Source organism: Phyllobates terribilis, unplaced genomic scaffold, assembly GCF_046119375.1.
Source record: "Phyllobates terribilis strain yellow unplaced genomic scaffold, ASM4611937v1 Scaffold_13__5_contigs__length_258822181, whole genome shotgun sequence".
Classification (NCBI taxonomy): domain Eukaryota; kingdom Metazoa; phylum Chordata; class Amphibia; order Anura; family Dendrobatidae; genus Phyllobates; species Phyllobates terribilis.
This window is the reverse complement of record NW_027362773.1, coordinates 250,990,593-251,008,899: the sequence shown is the minus strand read 5'-3', so window position 1 is coordinate 251,008,899 and position 18,307 is coordinate 250,990,593. Positions and strand designations below refer to the sequence as shown.

The window sequence follows — 18,307 nt, the reverse complement described above, 5'->3', positions numbered from 1 at the left end:
GGCCACGAATGGTACTGCAACTCTCCTCTATTCAATTGCACTGTGACTTCTTAAATCAACTGATTGATGGGGGTCTTACTCCCAGCACCTTCGTCAATCTGACAATGATGGCAACAATATTTCCATTATATTATTAATATTTAAATCCTCTGAAAACTCTTTTACAGCTAGGTTGCCATAGGTGTAATGTAGCCACATTTTAGGATCTTGAACCTCCAAACATTGTAACTGTAGTCTAAACCATAGCTTACAACTTTCCAATGCAAAATTTGTAATGGGGACCCCACCTAACATTTACAACTTAAAAAAGTGTCTTCTTTTGTGGTAAGCAGAATTTTTTGCCCCAAAATGAACCAGCTCATCAACTAACTAAAGCTATTTCCCTGATCGAACCTGTGATCAAGTGCCTGGGGATCATAGCTAGGCACAATTTAACTATAGGGATGAGCGGACCCGTTGATGTTTGGATTCATAGAGTTAGGACGAACTTTAGTCCAAAGTTCAGTTTGGGTACCAGAATTTGACCCAAACTTGATCCCGAACTCAAAACTCATATAAGTCAATGGGGACCTCAACTTTGGTGCTGTAAAATGATCTTAGTAAGGGCTAGGGGGCTGCAAAAAGAAGCAAAGTGGGGATAAGAGCAGGACAAATAAATGCAAATAAATGTGGATAGGAAAATCACTTAAAATAACATAGAATAGGAAAATATAAAAAAAATAATCTTGAACCAGGAGGCAGAGGTCCAAGTGGAGGAGTGGAGCAATGCCTTGCTTGTGTATTTTACTTTATTTGTTAATAAATCAATGAAAAATATAACGTGGTGTCACCCCTTTTTTTAATAACTAGCCAAGGGAAAGAAGACAGCTGTGAACTGGTGTTATGCTGAGAAAGGGCCAATATCCATGTACATTCCCTGGAAGAGTCAAAGCTAAGCATCAGAACTGGTGCATCTTATGGATGCACCATTTCTGGGGACGGCTGAGGGCTGGTCTTATTAGACTGGGAAGGGACCAATTTCTATGTAACTTCCCATCCTATTAATATCAGCCCCCAGCTGTATGCTTTGCCTTTGGTGGTTATTAGAAATTTTTAATAACTAGATAAGGCAAAACAGACAGCTGGAGGCTGATATTAATAGGATGGGAAGTTACATAGATATTGGTCCCTTCCCAGTCTAATAAGACCAGCCCTCAGCTGCCCCCAGAAATGGTGCATCCATAAGATGCGCCAGTTCTTCTGCTTAGTTTTGACTCTTCCTGATTGTCTTGATGCACTAGTAATCGGGGTAATAGTTTTTTGGGTTGATGTCAGCTGTGTAATGTCAGCTGGCATCAAGCCCAGGGGTTAGTAATGGAGAGGCATCTATCAGACACCCACATTACTAACCCTGTATTTAAAGTTAAAAAGACACACAGATGGGAAAAAAGTTTATTTGAATAAAGACCCCAACACACATTACCTGATTTACCCATTTACTATTAAAAAATAATCCCAGCAGATCAACAAAATTCATTGTGGTTCCCATGACGTCCAGTGATTCTCTTCTGCACCTTATGGTGCATCATTTTGAAAACAATGCTTCACAGGTTACTCGCGGTCATATCTCACGATTATTATTCCACCAATTCCCCGCCTATATGCTTAATTATAATATCCCCCCCATCCCCTGCATGTTACAGGGCCCTGTGATGTGCACTGTGCTCCCTGACTTCCCAGGCATGCGAAAAGCACCGCTCACATAGAGCGCGCTTTGCTTCATCCCGGCCCCGTCTGCCTGTGCGCTGTGCTGCAGGGTTCTATTGCGCAGGCGCAGGTAAGTGACGGTGACTCCCCGGCGCCTGGGCAATAGAAACCTGTGGCGCAAGGAGCACAGTGCACATCACAGGGCTTGTTACAGGGCCCTGTGACGTGCAGGGGAGGGGGGGAATATGATAATTAAGTATATAGGCGGGGATTTGGGGGAATAATAAGCACATAGGCAGGGATTGCTTGACGTCCCACAGACGCCAAGCCTGTACAAAATAGAATTGATTAAAGCACTTTTCTCTGCAATCAAACCTCTACTATGGGCCATACAGGTATGTATAGTTTTAGCAAATCCTCAACTCAATTTAATACATTCAACTCAGTGGTAGTGTGAACAACTGTCATTTGTGTATGTAGGTCTTAGGTGGCTCTGTCTGTAGTCACTGTAGTCACCTTTGAGAGCTAAGTAGGGTTTCCACAGACAATCTTTGCTCTTGTGGAAGCCCTATTTAGTGCTGCCAAAAAAACATGGACAGGCTTTTTGATAGCTAATCTGGCTTTCAGGTCTCAGTTGAGCCCCAGCCTTCAGTCTTTAACCAATGTACATGGATTTAGACTTATGCAAAGATCCTGAGTTGAGACTCATGAGTAGCTGCTGGATGATGGAGTGGGCTGGCAGGAAAGTCAGTTAGCTGGGTAAAAACCAGGAGGTATGGAAAGAGGATGAAATCATCAATCAGAAGAGTTGTCAGTAAGTGGACCGAGGTCAGAAACAGAATAAATACAAGAACTGCAAGAGTAAAGCACAGAGGTGTGGACCAGATAAAGAAATACTTATAACTGACAACCAGAGACCTGCTGGGATTAAAATAGAGTGGAGTCCCGCCAATGGCTCCTAGTAAAGAGCTATTTATATCAGAAAAATAGCACACTGGAACAAAACACAGGAGAACTGGAAAGAGACAACAACTGTCATCGCCAGCAGCATCAGTAGAATTTGTGTGGCGCCTGGCAAATGTAGAAGCAACATGTTTGTACATAGATGGAATAGTGGGCCTCCCAATTTCTTTGATAGATTATGCTGGTGAAGTAAGAGGGCACGAAAAAGCTGTATACTTGTCAAGTCCCTCCAAGATGTATTGGTTGAGCCAACTTTATTGTGATTGGGCACCTTCAGCATTACATATCAGCTACTACCATCGAACTGTAAATCTGGTTATTATTAACCTCAATAAGAAAGCACTGGTTATGCAGTTGTACTTCTGTAGGCAAGAGATGACTGTGTGGCGCCCCTGAGGGTTCGGTCGCCACAGAGGTACTGCATCTCACCCAGAGGTGTGGTATCTCACTCTCGGGTAAGGAAGGAGTACAGCCCGGGACCCTAACACCTGCATCCAACACTACACTACTCCAGACCAGCTGGAGGGGCAAGATGCGCTGCTCCTCTGCTGAGCCCTGTCTTTGGTTGGAGTGGGGGAAACCAAAGTAGGGGGAACCATGTAGTGGGTGTGGGTGGAGGAAGTAAATCAGGGGAGCATTGAAAGGAGTGATATAAAAAGAGGGTAGAACATTCTAGAGGGGTTCTTCAGTGAGAGGAAGAGTCAGGAGCAGGAGCTCTGTAGGAGCTCTGCTCAGGAGGAGGGCCTGAGGAGAGGCCCAGGACAGACTGAGGAGGAGAGGAGCAGGAGAGAGTCTCCAGGAACATGGAAGGGACCCCAGGGGTACGGGAAGTGCTGGAGGCCACCCGTACGCCCTAATCTGCCAGGCGGTGGAGGGGTCAGGTCGCACAGAGGGGACCGGTCCCTAAACTAGCAGAGTTCTTCAAGTCTCAACTAGGAAACCGGAGGCTGTATTATTTCAGGTACTGCAGCCACAATCCACATCTGTCTCAAAAAGAGGGTAGCCATAGAGGTCCCATGGGACAGAGAAGACGTTGCCCGACAAGGTCCGCTGTCACTGGATTGGGACATTAGGTATGAGGTGCAGGGAGACGGCCAGAAGGAACACACAGAAGGGGGGCACCACTATTTACACTGGAGGTACCTGAGGGTTGGCTGAACCCCTCCCTGAGTAAGCACAGGACAACGTGGGAAGTTACCCTGGCCTTGGTAACTTGCAGTCTAAAAATCGTGAGTAAAACCCTGAAGACTGCACCCCACCGTCTCTGTCAGTTATTGCTGCTGAGCCATCACTCCCTGCACTACACTGTACCACGAGTGCTACTTCATAACAGCAACATCTACACTGCCCTGGAGCTAAGCTCTACCTGTGGAAAGCTAAACCAACTCTGCTGCATTCACATCAGCTCCAGAGGACCTGCTCCGCAGCGGCGGCTCCATATAGCCGCATACCACAGGTGGCGTCACGAACTGTATATAAAAACTATAATTCCCCTGTAATATTCCCCTTTGGATTGACCGCCCTGGGTCACGGACCGGGTCACCGCCACTGTGACATCTCCCCTAGCAACGACCGGCCCGGCACCGAGTACCCCACGGCCCAGGGGGTGCGTCAACTGGTCAAAAGTCGAGTATTAGGCTGTCTTCACTTATAATCCATCTAAGAAAATTGGTAGCTGAAGAAAATAGGGAGGACTGAAGGTCGGGGAGCAGTTCTTAGGGCCCTATGACAGCGCCGATTGTAACCGTTCCCTGTCTATGGTTGCCATCAGTGGACAAGTGAATGTTTTATCTCTTATTTTTAGAAGACTTTGAATGGTTTAAAGTACAGAAATGTCCAAACTCAATAAATCCTCCTCTCCCACAAGGTCAGTGTTATCAATCCAAATACTGTACATTCTATTTGAATGGAATGTAAATGTAACTAGGATATTTTCCTCTATAGAATTCACAAAAGTAAATAAATACATATAAGAAATAAATACATATAAGAACAAAATCTATCTCTCTGTGACACAAGTCTATAAGTCTATAGCAGCATTTACCTGCTCATGTTGTCACTGCCAAGAGAGATATTTTTATTGCCTCCCTGTCAAATGAAACTATTCATCCACACATGATAGTCAACCCTTCAGTTCAGAGGATGAATCAAGTCTGTCAAACTAGTGGATTTTATAGGCCTTATCTCCTTGGCTAAGAGGGTGAATGTTTTTAAAGCTGACAAGATCCAGATAGAGGAGCATAAAGGACATAAGGCTATCATCTAAGGTAAGAGCTTTCAGAAACTCCCACGTGTTACCGAAGAAGTGCAACAGAGTTTTACTAAAGTGAATGGCATGAAGAAATGTGCTTGCAATTGAATTAATGATAACAACTTAGAAATATGAAAGAAAAACTAAAGTGATGAAAATCACTCCAAGAAAATATATATACAGTGTTGGACACTGTAATACAAATGCAAATGCAATTTAAAGGGAAACTATCAGTCAATTCATGCTGCCCAAACCACAGGCAGCATGAATCAGAGCCTGTCTGGCTGGGTATATTTTTCACTGAAATGCTCCAGCGTTTCAGAAAACAAAGCTTGAAGTGATTCACAACAACATTCCAGATGATTGACAGGTCTCTACATATGTACAGACATGGCAGATACCTGTCATTCAACTAGAGCGGCACTGGGAAAAGTCGGCCTGAGGAGGTGTCGGTCTCGTCCCGTCTCTCCCTATATTCCCTTGCTGGCTATTCAAACTATGTTTTCTCTGAAACATCAAAACATTTGCAGCATAAAACTACTGATGAGGACGGAGTTGTCTGTAATTGCACAATCATGCACATTAATGTGGAATTGATTCTAAAGCAAACACTATATAAATCCCCCCAAACTTCCATGCTCATCCAACTGTCCCCCGACATTGGAGAAAATGAGGATGTGGAATTTTAATTACTTATTTTTGTTGTACTTCTCATGGGAAACAAGTAGCTGCCAGAAACTTTGGTCTCTCAGGGTCTCAACACCTGGATCCCAACCTAACTAATTTTCTGACTTGTCACAACTTTTTAAAATAATACTTTTTAAGATAGCTATGAGGAAAGGCAGAATTAGATTCTTTTCTGCTGATCATCGGTGAAATATTTGCAACACAAACAAGCATGACAGAATTTGTCAGATATCTGATTAAAAGTTGCTCTGCCACATGGCATTTTTTCAGACATTGCTGTGATTTTATCCCCTGAAAAATCCAACTCAAATCTGCACGTTTTTTGCTGCAACGTTTCTACAGAAATACAGTGGAAATACTGCAATGCTTCAGCAGAATTTCAACAGAAAATATGCATCAAAATCTGCTTGTAAGACACGCATATTTTGTCATGGGTTCACCAGTTTCGGGTGAATCTACATGAAGCATCAAGTGAAATTTCTAAAAGAAATTGTCAATTGCATTGATGATTTATTTATATGTCAAGATGGGTATATGAGAGTGTTTGCATTCTCAGACCAGTCATGTCACAAATTGCAGATGTGACTGGGTAAATGTGTTGCTCTGTGCAGGTTGTCCACATGATAAAGATGATAAAGGTGCAGGAGCTATCTGACATTATAACTAGCACTATCTCATTCGCAAAATGGTCAGCGCTATGGCATGCTGCTCACTCATGTGCAATAGGACTTTGACAGTGTTCTACCTGTGAGTAGTCCACCATGTGCTCATAGCCTCATGGAAATCCTGATTGCCAATCACTTAATACTAAAATCCTCCATAATCTGAACTTCCCACTCCCATCTCCAAGATTTCTTGCGTGCTGCGACAATTCTTTGGAATGCACTACCCAAGACAGTTCGATTAATTCCCAATACCCACAGTTTCAAGCGGACCCTAAAAACCCATTTCTTTAGACTGGCGTATCGCCTCAACACACTATCTGTCCGTCCCAGTTTTCCCCCATATTAAAATCTTCTTCAATTTCAGGTTCATACCATCCATGCACTTAATAGCCTCGGTCACGACTGTACAAATACTGGCTGGGGACCAGTCCATGTATTATTATTTATCCTATTTAGTATATCAAGGCTGCATTATACAATATATGTACATTTTACATTTTGTGTCTCCCCCATTTCCTCATAGACTGTAAGCTTCAGAACAGGGCCCTCACTCCTTTTGATTTGAGATATGCTTATTCTGTATTGTTTGTATAAGTCCCCCCTAAAATTGAAAAGTGCTGTGGAATATGTTGGCGCTGTAAAAATAAAAATTATTATTATTTGAATCATAATGAATTGATATACAATTCCATTTGAGGATTGTATGTATCTATTTATCTTCTTATATGCTGATTCTCTCTATAAATATTGTAAGACAGTAAGGGGTAAGGTCCTAGAAGGTAGGTATGTGTCACCGAGGTGGCTGGCCTCGGTGATGTAAGTGACTCGCCCCCTGGTCCGTGGGGCACTCGGATCCGGGCAGTAGGGGAACGATGGGAGTAGTAGTGGCAACCCGGTTCCGTGGCTCAGGGTGGTCAGGCCAGTGGTAGTCCGTTATGTGCTGTTTATGTCCGACTACGCCACCCGTGGATTTGCGGTCATTAGGAACCGCCGCTGCAAGGCAGACCGCTGGCGCTGATGATGTATGCAGCTGGGATGGTGTGACTCCCCACGGGAAGAGTGCGGCCCCAGGGCAGTGTAGTGGATGGTGGGAGTGATGGTGGTGAGAGTCCCAGTGCTGATAGTGCTGGAGGAGCAAGGAGCACACAGACGACAGGTTGCAGTCCAGGGTCTTTACAAGAACAGGTAAACTGACCCACAAACAGTCCCGGCTAGGAGGGGACCTGGATGTCTGAGAGCAATGGGAAAATTGGCCCTGGTCAGGGTGAGGGTGTAGGCCTACCGTGCTTTCTGCCCCCAGTTCCAGCTTTTATAGGGGCAGCCTGCTCCCCCTACTGGCCTGAGACAGGAGGTATTGCATGCTAATGTTCCCCTGACTAGAGAACCTCCCCCTTGCTCTCAGACACAGCTTTATTATATTTGTGGCATCCAGGTCAGGGTGACACATAAGTCCCAGGAGAAGGTGCACCAGTATGAATAGGTTACTAAGAAGGTTTTATTTTGAATGGATTCTGGGTCAGGGATTTAGGAGAACCCAAAAGAGCTTGGGTGGGAAAGGTCGCTCCGAAACTCCAGTCTGGGTCTTACAGGCCTAATAACATGCAGCTTCACTAGCTCAATAGTGAGGTAGTTGTGCTTAGGCTGGAGAAAACGTAGCTGGTGGTATATTCTCAGAGGTTCCTGTGATACCAAGTTGGTGAGACCTTTTGATTTATTCTGCCTTACCCATAGAAGGGACTGTTAGTTATTCATTTGTGCTAAAGAAAGGCTGTTTCCATTTTGAACTGAACATTTTATTAATGACAATAAACTTTATTTTGTTTTTTATAATATTTAAAACTCTATGCATGTCTGAATTCAACTGCTGCCAGAGAGTTGAAACCCCTACAATATTTATATACCCATTATATGGACAAAAGTATTCACAATTTACACCTACAGAAGTTTTTAGTTTTTATTTCAACCCATAAACACTCCAATTGTGAATCCCATTCTATATCCATAGGCATTTATATGGAGTTGATCCCCCCATTGAAGCTAAAACAGCTTCCACTCTACTACAAGATTTTGGAGTTTCCAAAAAAAGGTCATAAACTTTAACTACCTCAATAAGGATGTCCAATCACCATAAAAAACTGCGTTGCATAAACCAGATTTTTTGAAAAGAGGATGTGAAACAAATAATATTAAAAATTATTTATTTTTTATTACATCAATTTAAAATTTTCAATAAAAAGCAGAGCAGAGCAGTGACCTATCGATCCCATGCAAAAAGTCTTCCAATTGATAGATCATAGTAATAATATATTGTATTATTGCACAACAAGGAGGGGGGGAAAGTTGATGTAAACATAAGACCAATAAATATATTATATATCACAATTCATGTAAATATTTGTATAAATATATATATCACCTAAAGGAAAATTATTTTTCCCAACCATATTCTATCAATTGAATGAATCTAGTATTAATAGCAAGTGTAGAAGTAGCCTTCCATTCAACAATGTATCATCATTTACATAGCTCTCCAAGAATTTATAATGGTGTGACCGGTGGAAGTAAAAAATCTATTAATTACAAGTGTAATGATAAGCTACCATCAGTCTTCCCATTCTAGTTATCATGACAATATCCTGGAATGATCATGATCATACAAAATAGCCAATCTAAAGGAGGTCCAAAAAATACACTTATCATGACAATATCCCGGAATGATCATGATCATACAAAATAGCCAATCTAAAGGAGGTCCAAAAAATACACTTATCATGACAATATCCCGGAATGATCATGATCATACAAAATAGCCAATCTAAAGGAGGTCCAAAAAATACACTTACTGAGTGTTTCTAAGACATGGAGACAATCTCACAGGGATCCGCCCGACGACGCCGTTTCGCTTGTGTGCTTCTTCGATGGGGCGTGCAGTATGTGTGTGTGTCATACCTATTAATAGGCTGACAGTCAGCCTATTAATAGGTATGACACACACACATACTGCACGCCCCATCGAAGAAGCACACAGGATATTGTCATGATAACTAGAATGGGAAGACTGATGGTAGCTTATCATTACACTTGTAATTAATAGATTTTTTACTTCCACCGGTCACACCATTATAAATTCTTGGAGAGCTATGTAAATGATGATACATTGTTGAATGGAAGGCTACTTCTACACTTGCTATTAATACTAGATTCATCCAATTGATAGAATATGGTTGGGAAAAATAATTTTCCTTTAGGTGATATATATATTTATACAAATATTTACATGAATTGTGATATATAATATATTTATTGGTCTTATGTTTACATCAACTTTCCCCCCCTCCTTGTTGTGCAATAATACAATATATGATTACTATGATCTATCAATTGGAAGACTTTTTGCATGGGATCGATAGGTCACTGCTCTGCTATGCTTTTTATTGAAAATTTTAAATTGATGTAATAAAAAATAAATAATTTTTAATATTATTTGTTTCACATCCTCTTTTCAAAAAATCTGGTTTATGCAACGCAGTTTTTTATGGTGATTGGACAAGATTTTGGAGTTGTCTGTGTGAATATTTGCCCATTCTTCAAGGAAGAGAATTTGTGTGATGATGCACTTATGTTGGAGGAGAGGACTGGTTTCACAATCTCCATTTTAGTTAGTCTCAAATGTGTTGAATGGGGTTGAGGTTTAGGCTCAGGGCAGGCTATCATGTTCACACATACTCTCCCAACCATGGACCTTGCTTTGTTCACTTGATGCACAGTTATGATAGAACAGAAAAGGTCCTTCCCCAAAGAGTTACCACAAAGTGGGAAATTACTATTTTCCAAAATGTCTTGGGTGGCTAAAGCATTAGGATTTCCTTTTACTGGAACTAAGAGGCCTAACTAGTGATGAGCGAGCATGCTCGCTACTGCTCGATGCTCGCCCGAGCATCTCACTGCTCGAGATGCTCTGCGCTCACCGAGTATTTCCGGGTTGCTCGGGCGGGAACTCGGGTCCCCTCCCTGCATGTTTGGCACTCTTTAGAGAGCCAATGAACATGCAGGGATTGCCTGCCATGCACTGTAATGCCGCAATCATGTTGGTTGTGGGCATTTTTGTGATTGGCTGGCCGCACGGCGCCATCAGGTCTATATCAGACCTGGCGCCGCCATGCTCGTCACAGTCACTCCAGATCAGACAGTGTAGGGAGAGCTGCTGCTGTGTCAGGGAGAGATTTGATCGTGTATTAGGTAGTGTAGGGAGAAAAAACGTAAATTACACATATCCATCTTAACAAACAGTCCTTCGGAGGACTAATCCATCTGCAGAGATATCAGGCAGGCAGGGTGTATAGGCAGGGAGTGTATATATCAGACTGCAGTGCATATATCACAAGAGGCTGCATTCCAATTCTGCCTTATGCTGCTGTTGGATATTTCTATACAAAGGCCCAGGTCTCAGGGGCCAGGAATACTTTTCTTTGGATCTTAATACTCATTATTTGCTTAAAAAGCAATCCAGAGAACACCATTTTTCTGTGCCATTTGCTTGTTTTGGGAGAGGTGCTGCTGAGTCAGGGACAGATTTGCTTGTGTATTAGGTAGTGTAGGGAGAAAAACCGTACATTACACATATCCATCTTAACAAACAGTCCTTCTGAGGACTAATCCATCTGCAGAGATATCAGACAGGCAGTGTATATAGGCAGGCAGTGTATATAGCAGACTGCAGTGCATATAGCACAAGAGGCTCCAATCCAATTCTGCCTTCTGCTGTTAGATATTTCTATACAAAGGCCCAGGACTCAGGGGCCAGGAATACTTTTCTTTGGATCTTAATCGTCATTATTTGCTTAAAAAGCAATCCAGAGAACATCATTTTTCTGCGCCATTTGTTTGTTGGCACTGCAGAATACCGCCAGATCCTTTCCATATTAGAGCGCTAGAAATCCAGCTATTTAAAACTCTGTTTTCTCCATCACACGGATCACATATACGTTGTCAGAAAATACTGCCATTTCGGGCATCCATTAAAAATTTCCTTTAGTGTGTCATTGAAGCAATTCACTGCAGTTTGCTGTTGAAACTACTTACCTACAGGCCAGGTAATTAAAACTCTGTTTTCTCCGTCAAACGGATCACATATATGTTGTCAGAAAATACTGCCATTTCAGGCCTCCATTAAAAATTTCCTTTAGTGTGTCATTGACGCAATTCACCGCAGTTTGCTGTTCAAACTACTTACCTACAGGCCAGGTATTTAAAACTCTGTTTTCTCTATCACATGGATCACATATAAGTTTGCTCCAAACTCAGTCATTTGTAGTGAGCGTGGAAGATACTGTCCTCCATTTAAAATTGGCAAGGCACGTGGCAAGGGACAGGGAACTGGACGTGATGGTAATGGTGCATGTAGAGGCCGAGGACAAGGCTGTGGGCAAGCCGAAATTGTGCCACAACAAACACCTACATCTTCTCGCCTGACCTTCCAGTCCCAATTTCTAGGGGACCACAGCACACCACTATTGAAACCAGAGCAGTGTCAAAAGGTTGTTGGTTGGATAGCGGATAATGCTTCAAGTCACTTAGCCACCACCACAACCTCCCTGTCTTCCACACGGCCAAGTCTCAGTAGCCGTGAGTCTGGACTGCATATTCCTTACCCTGATCCTCTTTCCTCCCACCATGCCGAGTACCCAGAGACAACTGATCCCACACTTGGACACTCTGAAGAGCTGTTCACTTTTCTATTTATAGATTCGGGCCTCTCGCCCGGTCCACTTGAAGCGGGGCAAGAGGCGATCGCGTGTAGCGATGACCAAATATTTGAGCAGCCACGATCACACAAAGGCAATGGTGGGAAAGTGTCACAAGAGGTGGACGATGATGAGACACAATTGCCAGAAAGTCAGAAGGAGGACCAGGGTGCGGAAGTGGAAGACGAGGTGGTGGATGATATAGTAACTGACCCAACCTGGCAGGAGGACATGCAGAGCGAGGACAGCAGCACACAGGGGGAGAAAGGCAGAGCACCCCAACAGGCAGGAAGAATCAGTGTGGTGGCCGCAGACAGAAGGCAGGCAACCGTTCCCCGTAACACCAACACGAAGGAAGTTGCCAGTACAACTGTTAGGTCTTCCCGAGTCTGGTTGTTTTTTAAAGACTCTGCCGATAACCCCAAAAAGGCCATTTGCACCACCTGCGAGGCCAGCATCAGCAGGGGTGGCAAAACGACCATCCTGACCACCACCAGCATGATCAGGCAGATGGCAGCAAAGCACCCGACTTTGTGGGCCGAACCCCAGGGTCCAGATACAGTGTCAGCGGGTGGCACCATTGCTTCTTCCGCTGTTGTGCATACAAGCCAATCCCCTGTCCATGGTGCATGCGAAGACGCCTCCTGCCCTGCACCTGTCGTTGCACACTCTCAAGTAGCAGCATCAACGCCCCACAGGCCACATTACTAAATTCTCACATTTCACGACTGCTTGAGCTCGAAATTTTGCCATTTAGGCTCATGGAGACCGAAGCATTCCGCAACCTGATGGCGGCGGCCGTCCCTCGGTACTAGGTTCCCAGCCGCCACTATTTCTCCCGGTGTGCCGTCCCCGCATTACATAAGCACGTGTCCCAAAACATTAGCCGTGCTCTCAACAACGCAGTTACCGGTAAAGTCCACCTAACCACGGACACGTGGACAAGTGCTTGTGGGCAGGGACGGTATATATCGCTGACGGCACACTGGGCTAACATAATGGAAGCCGGGACCCAGTCGGACCTTGGGACGGAACACGTCCTCCCGACGCCAAGGATTGCGGGCCCTAGGTCAATCAGGGTTGCCCCCATGGTCTACAGCTCCTGTACCTCATCCTCCTCCTCCTTTTCAGCCTCCATCTCCGAAATGACCACATCAGTCACAAGCTGGAAGCACTACAGCACTGCCTCGGCCAAGTGGCAACAGGCTGTGCTGAAGCAAATATGCTTAGCTGAAAAACCGCACAATGATGAAGAGTTGTGGACAGCTCTGAAAGAGCAGTCAGATCTGTGGCTCACACCGCTGAACCTACAGCCAGGCATGGCCGTGTGTGACAATGGCCGGAACCTGGTGGCGGCACTGAGGCGAGGCGAGCACACACAAGTACCATGCCTGGCCCATGTGCTTAACCTCGTGGTTCAGCGGTTTCTCAAATCCTACCCGGAGCTGCCCGATCTGCTTGTTAAAGTACGCCGCCTGTGTGCCCATTTTAGAAAGTCAGCTACAGCTTCCGCCGCCCTTGCTGTGCTTCAGCAATGTTTGCAGCTTCCGGCTCACAGACTGGTGTGTAATGTCCCCATGCGCTGGAACTCTACACTGCAGATGTTGGGAAGGATTTGTGAGCAGAAGAGGGCAGTTGTTGAGTACCAGCATCAACAAGGCTGTCGGTATTCAGTTCAGACTCCACACATAAGACCTCAGGAGTGGACATGGATGTCAGACATATGTACCATCCTCCAAAACTTTGAGGACTCCACCAAGATGGTGAGCGGCGATGACGCCATATTTAGCATCACCATCCCGCTGCTCTGTCTTCTGAAACGCTCTCTGCTCACAATCAAAGAGGATGCATTGCAGGTGGAGCACGATCAGATGGAGCAAGGAACCATACAGGGTGATTACACACAGCCAAGCCTCATCTCATCCCAACGTGGATTGGGTGACAATGATGAAGAGGAGGAGGAGGAAGAACAGGAGCTAGTTTCATGCACTATAGACGGTACTACCTGCACAGCTGTCATGTCGTCTGTTTAGCGTGCACGGCCAGAGGACAGAGAGGAGGAGGAGGAGGAGAAGAGCATGGTCAGTCACCCTCTTGTTGAGGACACGGAAGTCTTGCCTGTTAGTAGTCTCGCACGCATGGCTGAGTTTATGTTATGCTGCCTTTCCCATGACCCTCGCGTTCTCAAAATTTTGGGTGACAGTCATTACTGTTTGGTGACACTTCTAGACCCACGCTACAAGGAGAACTTTCTATCTCTTATTCCTGAGACGGACAGGAGTACAAAAATGGGGCAGTACCAGAAGGCCCTTGTTGCGGAACTATTAAAAAAATTCCCATCTGAAAACGCTGGTGGCAGAGGGCACACTTTGTTGGACAACCAAGGAGTACAGGCGAGAGAGACACAACTTCAATCCAGCAGAGGCAGGGGAACACTGTCAAAGTTTTGAGAGTTTTCTCAGACCCTCCCATCGCACAGGCCCTGAGGCGTGGGGTACTCTCACAAGGAGTGCAAAGTTTGGGAAGATGCTGAGGGAGTACCTTGCCGACCGTACCAACGTCCTCCGTGATTCCGCTGTGCCTTATAATTATTGGGCATCCAAGCTGGATACATGGAATGAACTGGCTCTCTATGCCTTGGAGGTCCTGGCCTGCCCTGCCGCCAGCGTTTTATCAGAGCGGGTTTTAAGTGCCGCTGGTGGAATTATAACTGATAAGCGCATCCGCTTGTCAACTGAAAATGCTGACAGGCTGACTCTTATAAAAGTGAACAAGGGCTGGATTGGGTTATTTAGCTACAAACTGCTTAAACTTACGGCAGTATTGACTTATAACCTCAGTATTAACAATGTAGATCAGCCAAGAGGAAAACTCTTAAAATATAACCTTTATTAAATCCTTAAAATAATTTTTATACCTCCAATGTCCAATATAAACTGCTCATACACCCCTATTGCATCACAGACAAGCCCATCATACAATAGAGAGAGCCAGCAAAAAATATTCTTCCAACCATGTTAAGGACACCGTATATGAAAGCAGGACACTATGCAAACCTCTTATATAGCATATTTGAAGGAACAAGTAATATGTAATATTAATCCCATCTGGTCCATATAAAACTTAATCGTAGTGAAATAAAACTTTTAACAATATGTGTGGATCTCACCCATTCTCTTGTCCATGGGCATCTGACGCGCCCCTGGGCCTGCTGTGTCATGCGGCATCTCGCGCACGGGGACTTACCCGGAGCCGGATCAGATGGGGGTAGTAGTCTCGTGGCGGTGACCCGGTCCGTGCCCAGGGAGTCAAGCTGAGTGGCAGTCTTTAGCAGTAGATGTTAGAGTGTTCGACTACGCCACCCGTTGAATGCGGCTATGAAGCCGCCACTGCAGGACAGTCCGCTGAGGCCGGTGGTACGGATGTGCAGCGTGGATGGTATAACCCCCAACGGGAGGGGTATGGCCTCAGGGCAGCAGATGTGGATGATAGTAGTAGTGATGGTGCAGCAAGGAAGCTCAGAGATGTGTGGTGCAGTTTCAAGGCTTTTACTCACAGGTGTTGCTCCGGTCACTTCGGCCAAGAGTGACCACCCGAGCCGTGCTGCGTCCACCAGGTGCGGGACTCGGCCAACTCCCAGGCAGTTCCAGAGCGTGGTCCTGAGCTCCCCTCTCTTCCTTCCTACTGGCCGTCCTCACCAGGAACCCACCTATGTCCGGCTTCCTCGGGCCTTATGGGGCAAAACCTCTCTCCGGTTTTCCTGACCCTATGTGGCGTGCCTTCCTGGTGGATGTGGCGAGGGGTCGTGCCAAAGCTTGACCACGACCTCCGGTTCCTGGCTAAGGATGATTTGCCTCCACCAGCTTGGGATCCGGTACCCTTCTCTGCCAACCCTTCACCCGTTTTAGTTCACTCATGGGATCTCAGGGTTCCCTCTGCTTGCGTCTCTGGGCCTTTCCTTGTGTTCCTCTCTCTGCTTCAGGCCTGGCTCTGGAGCTGGGCCCAGACGGAGCCACAGCTCCCCCTCAGCCCTCTCTGGCTGAGCTCCTCTCTGAACCGACTCTCCTCTGAACAGGACCCTGTCCTAAAATGGTGCCCACCTTATATACTCCCTCTGACACCCGAGCCCAGGTCACAATGCAACCAATGGGCTCCTCCTATGCCCAGAGTCCATCCCCTGACTGCTCCTACACTACTGGGATGTTCCTCCCCCCCTCCCACTCCAGCCAGGGACAGACGCTGTCGTACCTGCACATCTATCTGGTGGGAGTACCGTTGTTCTGTCCCCCGGAAATGGGATGAGTGTAGTGCATGCAACTAGCTGAGCTCAGTCCCACCCTCCATCCTTACCCGGGAGTGGAATACCACACCTCTGGTTTGAGGTGCAATACTCCTGTAGCAGCCGAGTCCTCGGGGTGCTACATTCCCCCCCGGTAAATCACAGCACGTCCTCGGGCTGTAAAAGAATAAAACAAAACATACTAAATTTTTAAAGTACACACTAACATATAAAACATTATAAAAAACATTATCAGAAAATATAACGTTACAGGTAACTTCTTATATTATCATCTTGGCAGTATAAACTTTCAATATAAAACTCTTTTATATAAAACGTTCTTGTTCTTCCAGCCACGGTGCAACTTGTGACCGGGTAAAGTGCAACAGTCACTAGAGAAAAACAGTTCTTTATAAAACCAGAAGGGGGCGCTTTAGGAAGCGCAACTATTTACAGGGTATGGCCGCTCTCAGTCCTCGGCCAGTGGGAATAGGGGAATGGCTGCTCACAGTCCTCAGCCTGGTAAGGGATAGGGGCACACAGGAAACAGTTCTTTTAAACAGTTCCACACTAGTCCCAACGGGGACCACACTTCTCTTAGCAGCATATCGAATACCCATACGGTAACTTATTTACAGTACTTTGCTTACGCTACTCCCCTTTAGTAGCGATGTCCTCTCCTTGTCTCCTCCTGAGGGTAGTCTTCAGACCCGTCCGGGTCCTCTTGATCTTCCTCATACTGCAACTCCTCCTCCGTCAACCGGTGCACGTGAAGGGCGTATGGTCCTTTGGCACACTGGTGCCGGGTGAAGGTGACCTCAACACCCAGGTAGAGGTCACGTCCTCGGTGTCCCTCCGGCAGGTGGCTCTCAACATCCCTGCGGGTAACAAAGACATCACCAGGGGTTCTGTGATCCCGGATAAAGCCCCAGCCGTTCTCCATTTGAAACTTTATTACAGTCCCGGTGGCGCGGGGACCGTGGGCCGCACGGCGGTTTCGTCGGGTCTGGCTTTTCTGCTCCGCGCTTTGGACCTGCAGCCGTTCCTCGCGGACCCGCCTCTCTCGCCGTTCCCTCTGAAAGACTTCCAGTTGTTGTCAGTAACACTCCTCACGTTGGGCTGCGGCCGCCCGGGTCTCTTGGGTGAACCCCATGAGGTTTTCACCGGTGGGGTCCCATGCAAATTGAGCCTCCTCCAGCGGGAGCGGAACAATTTTGGCGGGTGCCGGAGCCGGGATCAGAGGCTCACACAGAGGCCATTCCTTCCGGAGTCGGGGGTTGACGTACTCCGGTGGCCAAACGAAAGGCAGCCCGTCCGGGCTAGTATGCTGCGCAAACAGATCTTCGCCCAGGGGCAGCACTGTGGAAGTTGAGGGCACTGGAGGGGCAGCGGCGCCCGGAGGTACTCGGCCTTGCGTCCAGGCCGTAGGCATCCTGTCTGGGCTCAAGTATGGCACTTTTGGGAAAGAGGGCGCTGTGGAGACTGCGGCGCCCGGGGGTACTCGGCCCTGCGACCAGGCCGGGGGCACTTCCTCTTTTGCCGCGCTCAGGGTCAAGGGGCGTGGCGTAACAGAGGGCGCGACCGCGGATCCTGCCGCTTGAGGCCTAGTTGGAAGCAGCGGCGGTGTGGCAACGGGCGCGGTGAGTGGAACTTCGGGCTCTGCGACGGGCAGCTGGGGCAGGCTTGCGGCTACTGGGCACGGGGTGATGACGTCCCCATTACCTGCTTCCATCTCTGCGGCTCCCTCCGCGGCGTCGTCTCCGGCCTTCGTCCCTCCTGCACCATCCTCAGGGGCAGACTTGCTCCACGTTGCGGGTGGCGTCCTCTGCTGGCGGGTTCCAGCCTGCTGGAACATCTCTCTCCTCCACTCGGCCAGTGCTTCCTGCTGTACCTGGGCCATCTTCCGGGCCAGGGCTTCCAGCGCGGTCTGTGCACGCTCCCGATCTCTGGGGAGCTGTGCCACGATCTCGACCAGGCCTTCTGGGGTGGCAGCCTGCAACAGGTTCCGGACCACAGGGTCAGTGCTGCTCGA

At 46.7% G+C, this 18,307-nt stretch overlaps 1 long non-coding RNA gene across 1 annotated transcript in view; it reads right to left on the bottom strand.

Annotated features, from left to right (window-relative positions):
• Positions 1-9,193, bottom strand: part of LOC141174691 (uncharacterized) — a 100,234-nt gene extending 91,041 nt beyond the window's left edge. Inside the window, exon 1 of the long non-coding RNA XR_012252949.1 lies at positions 9,096-9,193. This is a non-coding gene — a long non-coding RNA (uncharacterized lncRNA). The remainder of the gene's footprint in view (positions 1-9,095) is intronic.
• Positions 9,194-18,307: the final 9,114 nt, after the last annotated feature.